The following is a 15,236-nucleotide window of genomic DNA, read 5'->3' as shown; positions in this document are numbered from 1 at the left end:
TATCAAGGTGCAAAAAAATTGGGTAGAAATTAAACAAAATATATGCAAGATCATTATGCTGCAACTTTTGTGTTTTGTAATTGGTAAAGATTCCTTTGAGATGATACCTAAATCATGATCCATAAAAGAAAAAAGCTGACAAATTGCATTTGATTAAAATTAATAGCAAAAGTCTCTTCAAAGACACAATAAAATGAAAGATAAGTTAGAAACTCTTGGCCAGGCACGACGGCTCACGCCTATAATCCCAGCAGTTTGGGAGGCGGAGGCAGGCAGATCATCTGAGGTCAGGAGTTAGACACCAGCCTGGCCAACATGGTGAAACCCCGTCGCTACTAAAAAATACAAAAATTAGCTGGGCGTGGTGGCTGGGAGGCAGAGTCAGGAGAATCAGAATCGTTTGAACCCATGAGGCGGAGGTTGCAGTGAGCCGAGATCAAGCCATTGAACTCAAACTTGGGGGACAAGAGCGAGACTTCTCTCAAAAAAAAAAAAAAAAAAATAGAAACTCTTAGAAAATAATTGAAAATGTATCTCTGATAAAGCCTTTTTTCGTACTACATAAAGAACTGCAAATCTCCATAAATGAAAACAACTTAATTGAAAATAGGCAAAGAACTTGAACAGACATCTTTAGCAAAGAAAATATACAGATGGCAAAGAAAATATATAGATGGAAAATAAGCATATAAACACTTGCTCAACATCATTCATCCATATGGAACAAAAATTTGAAAATGAAGACCACAATGCATACCACTAAATTAAATTCAAATAGCTAAAATATATATATATATATTTTACTATACTTTAAGTTCTCTGGTACATGTGCAGAACATGCAGGTTTGTTACATAGGTATACAAGTGCCATGGTGATTTGCTGCACCCATCAACCCATCATCTACATTAGGTATTTCTGCTAATGCTATCCCTCCCCTTGCCTCCCACCCCCCGATAGGTCCCAGTGTGTGATGTTCCCCTCCCTGTGCCCATGTGTTCTCATTGTTCAGCTCCCACGTATGAGTGAGAACATGCAGTGTTTGGTTTTCTGTTCCTGTGTTAGTTTGCTGAGAATAATGGTTTCCAGTTTCATCCATGTCCCTGCAAAGGACATGAGCTTATCCTTTTTTTATGGCTGCATAGTATTCCATGGTGTATATGTGCAACATTTTCTTTATCCAGTCTGTCAGACACATGCACATGTATGTTTATTGCAGCACTGTTCAAAAGCTAAAATAAAATTTTAAGAAGACATTACCAAGTGTTGGAAAGGATATAGAGCAAGGATATAGTACAGGTCTATGGCCTCTTAGGAACCAAGCCACTCAGCAGGAGGTGAGCAGCCTGTGACCAAGCATTACCACTTGAGTTCCCCCTCCTCTCAGATCCAATCAGCAGTAGGGGGAGGGGAGATTAGCTTCTCATAGGAGCAGGAACTTTATTGTGCACTGCACATGCAGGGGATGTAGTTTGCACACTCCTTATGAGAATCTAATGGCTGATTGCCTGACAATCTGAAGTGGAACAGTCATTCTGAAACAATTCCCCTGACACCTCCTCTCATCCATAGAAAAACTGTCTTCCATGAAGTAGGTCATTGGCACCAAAAAGGTTGGAGACCACTGATACAGAGTAATTGAAGCTTCTATATCTTGCTGGTGGGAATGCAAAATATCACAGACACTTTAGAAAACAAATTTGTAATTCTTTTTTTTTTTTTTTTTTTTTTTTTTTTTTTTTTTTTTTTTTGAGACAGAGTCTCACTCTGTCGCCCAGGCTAGAGTGCGGTGGCGCGATCTCGGCTCACTGCAAGCTCCACCCTCCCAGGTTCACACCATTCTCCTGTCTCAGCCTCCCGAGTAGCTGGGACTACAGGCTCCCGCCGCCACACCCGGCTCATTTTTTGTATTTTTAGTAGAGACGGGGTTTCACCGTGTTAGCTAGGATGGTCTTGATCTCTTGACCTCATGATCCACCTGCCTCGGCCTCTCAAAGTGCTGGGATTACAGGCGTGAGACACCATGCCTGGCCTAAATTTGTGGTTCTTAAGATGTTACATATGTACTAATCATTCGATACAATATTCCTACCCTAGGTACTTGTAGAGGAAAAATAAGAAAATTTGTTCACATAAAACTTTATACAAATGATTATATCTTCTTTATTTATAATCATCAATTGGGAACAGCCCAAATGTCCTCAAATGGGTGAATGGGTAAACAAACTTTGGTGCATCCATACAATGGCATACTACTTATTAATATAATGGAATGAACAATTGATACATGGATGAATCTCAAATGCATTATGCTAAATAGAATAAGCCAGTCTCAAAACCACATACAATGTATGATTTTATTTATATGGCATTTTTGCAAAAGCAAAAATATTGGTGATGTTTAATGTTTAGTCACCACAAACTGACAGGAGGTAACTCCCTGGGGAGATGGAAATGTTCTCCATGTAGACTACAGTGGTGTTATAAAACTGTAGGCATTTACCAAAATTCATAGAACTTTACCCTAGAAAGGATGAATTTTACTATCTGTAAATTTTACGTCCCTGCAAATGGCCAAAAGTTACATGAAATGATGCTCAGCATCACTAATCAGGGAAATGCAAATCAAAATCACAATGAGTATCATTTAACACCTGCTAAGATGACTATTACAGGCCTGGCACAGTGGCTCACACCTGTAATCTCAGCATTTTGGGAGGCCAAGGTGGGCAGATCACTTGAGGTCGGGAGTTCAAGACCAGCCTGGCCAACAAGGTGAAACCTCTTCTCTACTAAAAATACAAAAATCAGCTGGCATGGTGGCGTGTGCCTGTAATCCCAGCTACTGGAGAGACTAAGGCAGGAGAATCGCTTCAACCTGGGAGGTGGAGGTTGCAGTGAGCCAAGATTGCACTACTGCACTCCAGTCTGGGTGAAAGAATGAGACTCTGTTTAAAAAAAAAAAAAGAAAAGAAAAGAAAAAAGAAAAAAGATAAAAAAAAAGATGGCTTTTATATAAAAGGATTAATGCAATGTATAAAAAAGATTTTTACCTTCATTGTATTTTCATTATCAAATATTATTTTAATAATTGAAAATGTTTAAGAGTATATAATTGTGTGGATTACACAGGAAACAAAACTTACTACATATCCATTATATACTAAGTATGCAGCATCCAGAAAAAAGCATTTGTTTAAAAATGTTATTTAGATCAATGGTTCCTTTATTCTACTCTGAGACATTGGCATTTCAAAGAAAAAGATGCCCTATATTGAATGTTCCATTTTGTTTCCTGTTACTCTTTGATTCTACTAGTTATCAGTTGTCAAAACAACAGACTAAACCTAACATCTTACGGCATGTCAAATATATATTTTTTCATCTCTGTAACCTCCTCAGAACTTTATTTCCTCAGCTTGGCCTGGACACCCTCAGCTTCAGCAAACAGGGAGTCAGTGCAATAGTGCATAAAATATGAGGGCTCTGAAAGCCTGGGCCTGCTTAGGGGAGTGTGTAATTTAATAAAGTGTTCATTGATGTCAGCACACAGGCTCATCAGACTCATGTTGATGCCGATGCCTGCAGCACAGAGACTCCTAGTCCTAATTAGATGACTGAAGTAAGATTACGTTTTCCCTTGGAGACAGGCACAAGGGTGGGAGAGTTACTCTCAAAGGGATTTAGATTTACAAGTATCTGATGGAAGAGAACAAAAATAGGGAAAGGCACACTTTAGGGAAACCAACCAGGGAAATGAACTTAACAGAGTTGCATTATTTATAAGAAGGAAAGTTAAAAAAAACACACCATCAGGTGTCTGTTGTTTCTACTTTATTCACACAGAAAGTCTGACATAAATTATAAATAAGGAAAATATTTTATGACTTATATGTTAAGTTTTCTAACAATCCCTTGTAAATCCCACAGAAATTTTAAAATATGACTTCGAATTTTAAGTATTATATTATACACTTTATTGTCTAGGGATGTCCATTAGATTTTTATGACTTTTAAAATTCTATCTGAAAAGGTCAAATTAATGATTTCTCAAAAAATTAAATTATGTATTATTCACAGAGCAAGGACATTTTGTCTCAGATCACACAATGAAAATTTTGTCATACTGAGGAAAAAGCAAATAGATACCATTTTTATAAGTGTTTCATTAATATCTTAAATATTTTATCTCCTAGCCTAATATGAATATGAAAGATTATCTGGTGATTAAAAATTATTAACTATGTATTGCTATATAGATAATTTTATATTTGAAAGCAGGCCCTCTATGTTTTGTTTAACTTGACAGCCTCAACCTAGACATTTTGAGATTCCTGACAATGTTCAAATCCTCATTCTTGGCTACTGAAATATCCTTGGCTAGAAATATTAATCTTTGGAGGAAAACCACTAGTGTATATAAGATAATATTTCATATTTTTAAATAGTAGTATAGCCATATTTTTATCTTACAAAAGACTGCTAACAGGACTATCCCATTTTAAACCACTGGTTATGAGAAAGAATATGGAATAGTAATGGGTTCTGTTGGCAAACCAAGCCATCCTCTACGAGTTTTCTTACTCTATTTGTCAACACATGTGTTGTTCCTCAGTGGTTTAATTTATTTATATCCTGAATTTTTTTTTTTTTTTTTTTTTTTTTTTTTTTTTTTTTTTTTTTTTTTTTTTTTTGAGATGAAGTCTCACTCTGTCACCAGGCTGGAGTGCAGTGGCACAATCTCGGCTCACTGCTACCTCGGGCTCCTGGGTTCAAGTGATCCTCCTGCCTCAGCCTTCTGAGTAGCTGGATCTACAGGTGCGCACCACCATGCCCAGCTAATTTTTGTATTTTTAGTAGAGATGGGGTTTTGCCATGTTGGCCAGGATGGTCTCAATCTCTTGATCTCATGATCCACCTACCTTGGCCTCCCAAAGTGCTGGGATTCCAGGTGTAAGCCACCGCGCCTGGCCTACATTCTCAATTTTTTAACAAAAGGTTTCAAAATATAAAGTAGTAGTAAAATTACATTATCCTAATATCTCACTGAAAAGACATTTAAAATTTTTTAATCATCCCATCACTTAATTAATCTGTTTAATGAACAATTATTTAATACTTCACATGAACCAGATACTTTGCTACATAACAAGGATATAATGGCACAAGAGCACTGGTTTAAGGAAAGCTTACATTTCAACAGGGTGAAATAGATATATTAGCAATATAAAATGAATAAGCTACATTTTCAAAGTTATTAAAATTTGTACATTGAAAAATTTCCCATAACACATTATGCATAGCTGCAACCCAATTAACTTAACATTATTCTTTGAGCTGGAGGCTTTGGATATAAGGCTCCAAGGGTGTGGATAGGATTAGAATAAAGGTGTGATTATATACTTCTGAGTTTCAAATTGTATTTTCTTCAGTGGATGTGCAGAATCAATGATTGAAAATCAGTAATTGTTGAATTTCTAAAGTTTTACTCAAAACCCCAGTGTAGACAAAACTAAGAATAAAATGTAGGAGAATTCCCATCCCACTGGGTAAGGGGGAAACCATTACAGATTCTGAAGAATGGCTCTCAGGGAAAGAAACAGAATGAAGATCATCAAAGAGGGTGAAGCTATTGAGCCCTAGTTGATTTTTTCCCTTTCCATGCCTCTAGTCGACATCCTTGAGGCTTGGTGGAACGATAGTGGAGGGAGAGTTAGAAGCACAGGCTGGGTGGAAAATAAGAAATGGTTGATCAAAGTATCTAGGTAAATGAGTAAGAGGACAACCTCGCAGAGCCCCACACAATCCAGTGTGTACTGAAGATGTGACTCAGAGTAACAGAACAAAATTTGAAAGGGAGGAAAAGACAAGAAAGCTTGGACCACAGACTTCAGCAGGAGATTATGACAGGACACTATGAGAATCTGTTAAGACAACCACACTACATCAGATGCCAGCACAACTCGGGAAGTGTCTATCAAAATTAACACGTCTTAAATGATTACAGCATAAGTGTACTGAAGGACTAGCTACTCTACAGCAGAGACCCACAGAAATCCAGGAGATGATGTGTCACCACTGCAAGGCTGTGCAAGTTTCCCCATAGTGTTTTGATTTCTGCTCTTTCTTCTTAGATCTCTCTCTCCTACACCTTTTCCGGCCTGGCTCGAGTCATCCTCACAACAGCTGATAGTCTCCTAACTCCCCACTAGCTGGCTTCACATCCATGATCAGGCACCCATCAGAATGACTAATCGTGCTGCTCACTGCCTGTCGGATGTTCATCCAAGTCTTCCCCTGCCATTCACAGAATTCACGCTACAGCATCTGGTCACCATTACAATGTGCAAGCCAAGGTACAGAGTAGAAGAGCTGGGAGGGAAACCCAGTAAAAGTCATTCCCTTTCATATGGTAAGGAGGCCCTGGGCCCAGAAATGTTCCATATTATTACTCATACATGAGAGGTATTTAGCTAGTTGATGATTGTTTGGAGGGCCTAATTTTATCCTGAGACAGTTCTGCAAAATAAACTTTCTTATATTGTCAATTATTCCATGACAACTGCTTAGCAATGTACTTTCACAAATGCTAAATTAATTTTTTAAATATTGTGAAGTAGATTCCTAATGACATAAATGGAAAAATGAGGCAAAGAATCCTAAACATACATGTGTTGGACTATAGAAAAGAACATTAAATAGCTTCTTAAATATAAACTTAATTTTTAATGTTAGTTACAACAGTTTTGGAGTACATTTAAAACTGTATTGACTAGGATTATCTTTATTTTGCTTCCATTATGCTAATTGTATTTGATTAAATTTAGAGAGATTTAAATATTAATGTGTTTTTTTCATATCATAAATATGAATGTTTGGCCTCTATTTCAAAATACACATGAATAAAACATTAGGTTTCCTCTGAATGGCAATGTTAAACTGCTCTACCAAATGGAATTATGATCTCTGAATATAGAGATTATGTATTGATTTAATTTATTTCTGGTGAAGTCTTCATACTAACATCAATAAATATTTCCTGGCAATATTCTCATCCTCAGCATTTTATTTTTCTCAGTTCAAATCCTCAAGAAGATTTTAAGTGACTTGTACCTATGTGCACTGAGGGGATAGGGAAGACAGTTTAGAGATGTGAAGAAGTTAGAAAAATGTAAACAGGTTAGAGCTGGAGAAAGTGGGGAAGCTGCACTTTTAATTGATGTCCTCCTAAGACTGTAACAATTGCTCCTTTGTAGTCACTGAAGGCTACAAGGTACAATATGTAGTGAGGCTCAGCAATCAGTATTTAGTAAAGAAAACAGGAAAAGAACAATATCCCTCTTTAGTACCATCATTTGCTGAATGACTATTACAGGCCAAACACATTTATGCATAGCTTAAACATTATTTCTCATCCTATATTATTTGTTGTTCCAGGAAAAGACTATCTATTCCTTACCGTTTTATACCCAGGATTTAGCATAGATCCTTGTATAGATAGTTGCTCAATAAGTTTCTGGAAAATAATATATTGTTATTCTTCCCTCACAGGGTGCCCATGACTAGGCCAAATTAAGTATTCACCCCTTTAATTGATACACCAAACAATGATGATGAATTAAGTAATGTGATTAGCATAATATAGCTCATAACTGGTTAAACTGGGATTTTCTAAAGTCTTGGCCTGATGTGGGGGCTCCATGCCTGCAACCCCAACAATTTGGGAGGTGAGAGGATCACTTGAGACCAAGAGTTTGAGACAAGCCTGGACAACACAGGGAGACTCCATCTCTATAAAAAATAAAATTAAAATTATAAAAAGAAAAGTCTTTCTCTGTCTCCCTTATTATGTTGTCTTCAAACAATAGACTGATCATAACTTGTAAAGTATCAAATAACATAGTTATAGGGAGAGAATAAAATAGGATTATTAGAAAATTGTTAAATATGTTTTGTCTCCTATTTTCAGAGTAGATTCTTGTTAACAATGAACTTTTAACAGGGTCCCCCACCAATGGTCCCTTCCTCCTGGTATGCAAACCCTATGTGATCCCATCTTCTTTCATGGGCACGGATCTAGTGACTTGCTGCTAACCAATAGAATTCAGCAAAGGTGAAGAGATACATTCCCATGATTCAGTTACAAAAGATGGCAACTTACATCTTGCTAGGAGACTCTCTATTGCCTTTTCAGCTTGAATGCTTTGATGCACAAGCCACCATGTTGAAGAGGATCATGGAGCCAAGAACTGAGTGTGACTGAAGGCGAACAGCCATCAAGAAACTGAGGACTTCAGTCCAACAACCCATAGAAACTGGAACCTGCCAACAACCATCCATTGAGTAACCCCTCAGACGAAACCTGAATTGCAACCTTCAAGAAATCTTAAAGCAGTGGATCCAGCTAAGCCTGCCTGCATTCCTGACCTACAGAACTTGTGAGATAATGGATGTATGTTGTTTTAAACAGCTAAATTTTGTGATAGTACATTACACATTAATAGATACCTAATACAATATCAAACAAATTAATAAGAAATATTACAGACATCTAATTATTATTTTAATAAGAATTAGATATTAATTTTTTTAGAAAAAGGTATCAGCTGCTTATGATGATATGTGTGTGAAGGAACAAAGTGTCTTAGTGGCCCACAGGAAGTAAGAATAGTTCCCTGAACTACAATAAATGCCATAATCAATGTGGTTTAAATTGCAATATGATATCCCAAAAAGGACATTTTAAAAAGTTTTGCAATTTTGCTTTGGTGAAAACTTTATTGCTTTTGTTTTTTGTTTTTTTGTTTTGTTTTCTTTTATTTTGAGGTGGAGTCTTGCTCTGCCACCCAAGCTGGAGTGCAGTGGCGCAATCTCTTTGGCTCACTGCAAGCTCCACCTCCCCGGTTCACGCCATTCTCCTGCCTCAGCCTCCCAAGCAGCTGAGACTACAGGCGCCCGCCACCACGCCTGGCTAATTTTTTTGTATTTTTAGTAGAGACGGGGTTTCACCGTGTTAGCCAGGATGATCTCAATCTCCTGGCCTTGTGATCCACCCACCTTGGCCTCCCAAAGTGTTGGGATTACAGGCGTGAGCCACCACGTCCGGTCGAAAACTTTATTGCTTATCATCTTCTCTCACAGATACACTTCTTTTTTGCATATTTATGACTGTGAATATAGAAAATGTATTTCAACTGATAGTAAGGTTGAATTAAAAATAGTTTACTCACTTAGTGTCACAAAATAATGGAGCTTATACAATTGAGAAACCTCAATAATTGATCAATGTGTTAATGGTATACATTAATGCTTTTTGTATTTCTTTATTATTGGGGGTAAAAGCTACACAAACACACTGGCCATTAGAAAGTCAGAAGTCAACTAAGAAAAGCTCTCAGGTTTATATACATAATTCTTGCAGCAAAAATAACTCTTGGAAAAGTTATTTGTTTCACTTGTTCACATTTACTGGTGTGCTCCTATTTAATCAATACAGTAAGATTAATATGATGTAAATGGAACTTTTGAAATGTAAGGTAGTTTTTCAATCTATCATAAAGTATTTGTGGTAATCAGAGCCCCTGATGGAATATTACTATTGTATTTTCAATTTTTTAAAAGATGACTAGACTTATCAAGATTGTGCAGTATGCTATTTGCAACACATTGAGGACACAGTCCTCTGAGAGATGTAATCCAAATCGACTGCTTCAGAAACATACTAACAACGGATTTGAGTGCCATTGTCATTACTAGGATAATTCTAGAGTACTTCCACATAGAAAAAAAAAATGTTAAATAATTCAATATAATTTGTATTCCATTCCTACTGAAGGTATCTCTTTCTTAAAAGAAAAAAATGTATAACTGAAGTGCAAATCTGCCATAGGGAATATGTGGAGAGTATCAGCACTGCCTGTAGCTATTTCATGTTTTGTTCAACTATAGTTGTGGTGAGTAAAATACCTTTTAAAAACTCAGGAAAAACAATGCATATGTATTCTCTGCTGTTAATATATCTATGAGCAAGTATAAACAACACGTGGTTAGATAAGACTCATTTTCATGCTTTTGCGCCCTTCCTAGAAAAAAAGGAAGACTACATCATCTTTATTTTCTATGTGTTCTCTTTCTTTCCTGTGTAATAGTTTTCACATTTTGTTCATTGTTTTCACTGTATTTTTCTCTCTATTGTTTGGCTTGCAAACATCCTCTTTGCTGGAAAAAGAAAAAAAAAAAAAGGAAATGACGGCTTTTATTTAACATAAAAGTGAAAGAATGTCCTTGGAAGTATTTGGGGCAGCTGGAGAAGAGTCTCAGAAGTACAAATGGGGACAATGTTGCTACCTAGGACGCTGTGACAATTGTCTCAAGCTTTAAATAAACTTGGGGGCACATGAATTATTGGTCACTGAAGAATTGGCTTCTCATGAACATACATTCTGTGGTACAGATAAAATATTTTCCTGAGTTTTTGTATAGAAAGGATTTTTTCAAACTGGGTATTTATTGCTCCCTTACCCCACTAAAAACACCTTCTGTGTTTCTATTTATTTATTCAATATTCTATGTCCTATGTATTTATTCAATAAATAAATGTTGAATGAACCATTCATTTAAGAATGGGAAAAGGACAAATTCAACTTTGCGTCTGAAGAATTACCTATTTAGAGAGATATCCAAACATCAAAACCAAGAATTCAGTTTGTGAGTTAAAAATGTGCATTCTGGAACAGTATAACTAAGTCAAAGCAGACAGATAAAGAACATAGTCTGATGATAATGTTGATAAAGGTGTTTTCTGGTTCTATTGCATGGTCAGTGTCGTTATATATCTATAATACAATCATAGTGGATCCAAAAATGTTAAAACAATAATTGCTCTCTATTGATAGGAAAAACTCTTTAAGTTCTACGGATAGGCTACATCCTTGCAATGAACATTTATGGAGTAGAAAACTGCAAACAAGTATGGATAAAGTTATGCTTGAATAATGGAATCTGGCATTACACAGCACACAATATATTCCTTAATTACTTCTAAAACTATACATAAATAGAAACATATCTCCGCAGCTTGCACCCTTTCAGTGTTATCCCTCCTGATCCAATGGTACAGAATTTGGAAAACACTAACTGGGTGCAGATCTCAATGTAATTGATGATGTGCATATTAAATAATAGCAGGCTGATAAATTAAGTATTTGAGGAAATGACTAGCACAACATTGCAGAAGCCAATAAAATGGGTCAGGGATGAATCTCTCCATCTTTTTTCTCTATCACTGCCTTTCACAGCTTCTCATTGTTGGGGCCACCATCGGATGAAGAATAGAATTTAGTTTTGGTTTCCAGACCGAGTAAACAGAGAACCAGTCACAATTATTGGTGTCCTCGTGCCTGCGATAATTGTCTTTGCCAACTAGATTAAAATTTGATATTTGGGAGTACTTTATATGTACCCATGTAAACTGGGGCATAGTGCAAGATTCATGTTTATCTCATGTTTGCTTCTTAATTTTGCCATCTAATTATTCTGTGAAAACCGAAGGCGGCAGGACTTATTTTCTGTGTGGTTCTCTCCTGCACTCCTATTCATCAGAGCAGTAACAGATGACAATGCACAGGCTCTGGTTTCTGCTATCTTCAGCTGCAAGAGTCAAGCACCGAGAGCATCTATATATTCTGTTGTCTCTGGTGAGTGTGGCCACCTCCCCAACACGTAAACATCCACTCTCAACTATGCTTTCTTCTCAACTTGCCCACGTTACCCACAATCCATGATAATACTGTTCCCGCCTGTTTCTCTAAACTCCTTTCTCACTGATTTCTCTTGATCAATTATCTTCTGGCACAATAGCCTCCATTCATTTTTACCAATACACCAAGCTCATTTCTGCATCAGAATTTTTGCACTTGCTGTTCCTTTTGCATGGAAATCTCTTCTGCTCACTTTTCACATATTTCAAATATTTTATATTTCTGTTCACATTTCTCAATTCTCAAATATCACCTCGTTGGCACTAAAAACTGACCTTCAAAGACATTCTTGTTCTGTTTATCTTGTTTATTTTATTCATGTTATCACAATGTGATTTCTTATAGTATTTAACTGTTAATCATCTGTCACTGAAATACATTCTACATGAGTACAGAAAACCAGAAAACTAGTTTTGATTGTTCCCTTGGGAGCCACACTGCACGGAACAGTGCTTGGTATATTGTAGGTATGGAGCAAATGGAATGAAACAGGTAGTACATGAATAACTTCAATTCTTCCTAAGACTATGGAGCTTCCCCATAAACTCCTACATCTTTCATGGATGGCTTTTGCTCTCTGAAGCCTAAAGTGTTGATGAATATAATTCCCAAATAATAGCAACAGAGCTCTCTAACCTTCACTTAATTTCCAGGTACCATTGGATTCTTACTGCCATGCCTACTTATTAGACTGGCTCTCTTCACATAAATTAAATCATATATGCAGTTCAACAAAGTGACCAAAGCTGAGCACAGCATATATTTTGGAAATTCTGCCTTGAGGCATGAGGAGGTCCTTACTGAGATCAACCTTAGTAGGCGTTCATTTCCCAAATCCCTTGGCAATTAGAAGTCATGAGCCTGATCATAGTGTTTTAGTATTTTTCATTTATCCCTTCTCATTGCCAAGGTGTTAGCATGTCTTGTGTTTTATTTACCCCAAATCATATAAATTATAGCTATATTCTTTTTATGGAAAGTTGACTGTAATTATTTTGTTCTTTTTTTAAAAAAAGTATATATTTCATTGCATTATACACATTTAGTTCTTTCAGCAAGTTAAAAAAAAAAAAAAGAAAGAGGAAGGTCTACGTGAAATAAGTTTTAGGAAGAAGTATCTAGCCTTGGCAAACAAAGTAAACTTCCATTTTCTCATTTTTCTGTTGCAAAGACAAAGTAATATTTAAATGTTCATTAATTAAGGAACTAAGTGAATAACTTTTGTGTTTACCAAGGCTCACAAGAACCAGGAATTTGTTTTCTCAGAAACAAATTTGGATTATGGTTAACATCGTAATTTTTAAAGATTTTTTACATTGTAGGAAAGAACACTGAATATAGGTTCTATACCTGGGGGTTGGATTAGGTTAAAAGGTAAAAAAAGGAATGAAGGCACAAAGTATATAGAAAAATGAATGGTAGAAATAATGGCAGCATTGGTAAATGTGAATAAAGCTCATACAAAGAAAAGGCCATTAGCAGATTGCAATTTTTTTTTTTCAAAATCTGCACATACCTCATACTTTCTATTTTTTAAAAAAGAATTCTACAATCAATTGTTCTTGTTCTGTGAGTACTTGAACATGAGGCTAAATAAAACTTATTCTCCAGAATAAACATTCTCAGGCACTCAGATGGTTTCATTGATTCCAGATAAGTAGGAGTATCAAATTCATATTTCTATTAGACCACTGGACTAAGGCCAAAGTCTTGTGTTTATCAATTTGCATGTCAGCTAAGTTCACTCTGTGGCATGACCATAAATTATACTGGTCCTCAGAGTGCATATACTATTTTTCCTCTAGCAGTTATCTCATCAATATATCTTTTTCAAAAAAGTCAAGGACATTTAAGCAAGAAGTAATTTTAGAAAAGCACAAATCTCTCATTGTTATAATTCCATTGAATTTAACACCTCATCTTTTGAAAACACATATTCCTTTAGTCAAAAACCTTTGCATCAGTTATTATGAAAGGGAATGGTCAATCCAGCCCCTTGCAGGTGCATCAAGCTATATTCAAAATGGGTATATTTCAGAGTTTATCGAGAGTGGTACTCTTGATATCTTAGACTAGACAATTCTTTGTTAGGGAAGTGAATCTCGTGCATTGTAGGATGTTTAGCAGCAGCCCCAGGGTCTACCTACACCATGCCAGTAGCAATGCATCCCTCCTGCTTTTGCCCTGATCATGGCAGACAAAAAAATGTCTCCAGACATTGCCAAATACTATCTGGAGGGAAGGGAGAAAAATTACCCCAAATGGAGAACCACAAAATTGTCATATTGCCTAGAATATCTGTATTGAGATCAATAACTTAATAACCAAAAGCAAACTTTAAACAAAATGTACAAGTTTAAAGAAAAAAATAAGACTGAAAGTAGGACCTGGCTAAAATCTGGAGTAGGCATGAAGCATATGTTTGTTAATTAATTTGTAAGCAAACTTACAATGTAAGCAAAATATTTATAGGATACTGTTGTGTTTTCCCAATTCTAGGCTATTTTTATAAAAGCTTAAAGCTCAAGACTCATGAGTTAATCTAATCCAAATTAGTAATTGTATAAATGCAAAAAATGAGTCTTCACGGAGGTAAATTATTTCCTTAAGGGTTCTTACTAGCATAGGTGATCCAAAAACCCAAAATGTTAGTCTTCAGTCTCACACAAAATTACCTAAAACATTCTGTATACTCTCAAACATACATCTAGACTGTCTTCCACAATGCACCGTAACTCAGGAAAAGATTAACAAGCTCATTTAGACTAAAGTGTGTACTTGATTGATAAGACTTAGTAAGTTCTATTTTGCAATAATTGACAAAACACTAGCTAGAAAACTGGCACTTAAGGTATGAGGGAGAAGGTAGAGGGCAGAGTGCTTAGGTTCAGTGGAGTTCAAAAAGTCAATTTCTCTAACCAATAGTAGACGAAATACATAATTTGTAAAGATTCTACCTTAAAAGTCTGTCTCTCTGTCTACCTTAGCTTGCACTTTGATTTTCATTGGAATGAGTTAACTCAACATGATTTCTGAAATAATGTCTCCATTTTTGTGTATGGGGCAAGTTGTGAAAAAGAAATGTCATTTGTGGAATTTCTGGCAACTTAGCCATCTTTGGTTACACCATTTTCAATACTTATAATACTTTCCCATATTAAAAAAGAAACTGCTGCTACTCATTTACAATATGGAAATTATAATTTCTGAATTATAATTTGTTGATAATTAGTAAAATTTGCTGATAAAATTAGTTGACTATTTGAAAAAGAATTGGCTCCTCATAGCCTATACATGCCAATATGAATTCTAAATGACTTTAAGAGCAAATGTAAAAGTGATACTATTTTTTAAAAAGCTCTAAGAAAATACCATTCACTATTTCTTAGATCTTAAGATAAAAACAGAACACAAGAATAAAGAAATATCTGACCACAAATTAATGGAAGATGCAACAAAGGAATAACCAAACAGCTGCT

At 35.9% G+C, this 15,236-nt stretch overlaps 1 protein-coding gene across 2 annotated transcripts in view; it reads right to left on the bottom strand.

Annotated features, from left to right (window-relative positions):
- The window catches only part of CDH10 (cadherin 10), a 171,892-nt gene that overhangs the window by 127,458 nt on the left and 29,198 nt on the right, over positions 1 to 15,236 (bottom strand). The gene's annotated exons all lie outside the window — the stretch shown is intronic.

The sequence above is a fragment of the Rhinopithecus bieti genome, unplaced genomic scaffold (assembly GCF_001698545.2).
Source record: "Rhinopithecus bieti isolate Rb0 unplaced genomic scaffold, ASM169854v2 scaffold_4044, whole genome shotgun sequence".
Lineage (NCBI taxonomy): Eukaryota > Metazoa > Chordata > Mammalia > Primates > Cercopithecidae > Rhinopithecus > Rhinopithecus bieti.
The sequence above is the reverse complement of the archived record's forward strand: the minus strand, read 5'-3'. Positions and strand labels throughout refer to the sequence as shown.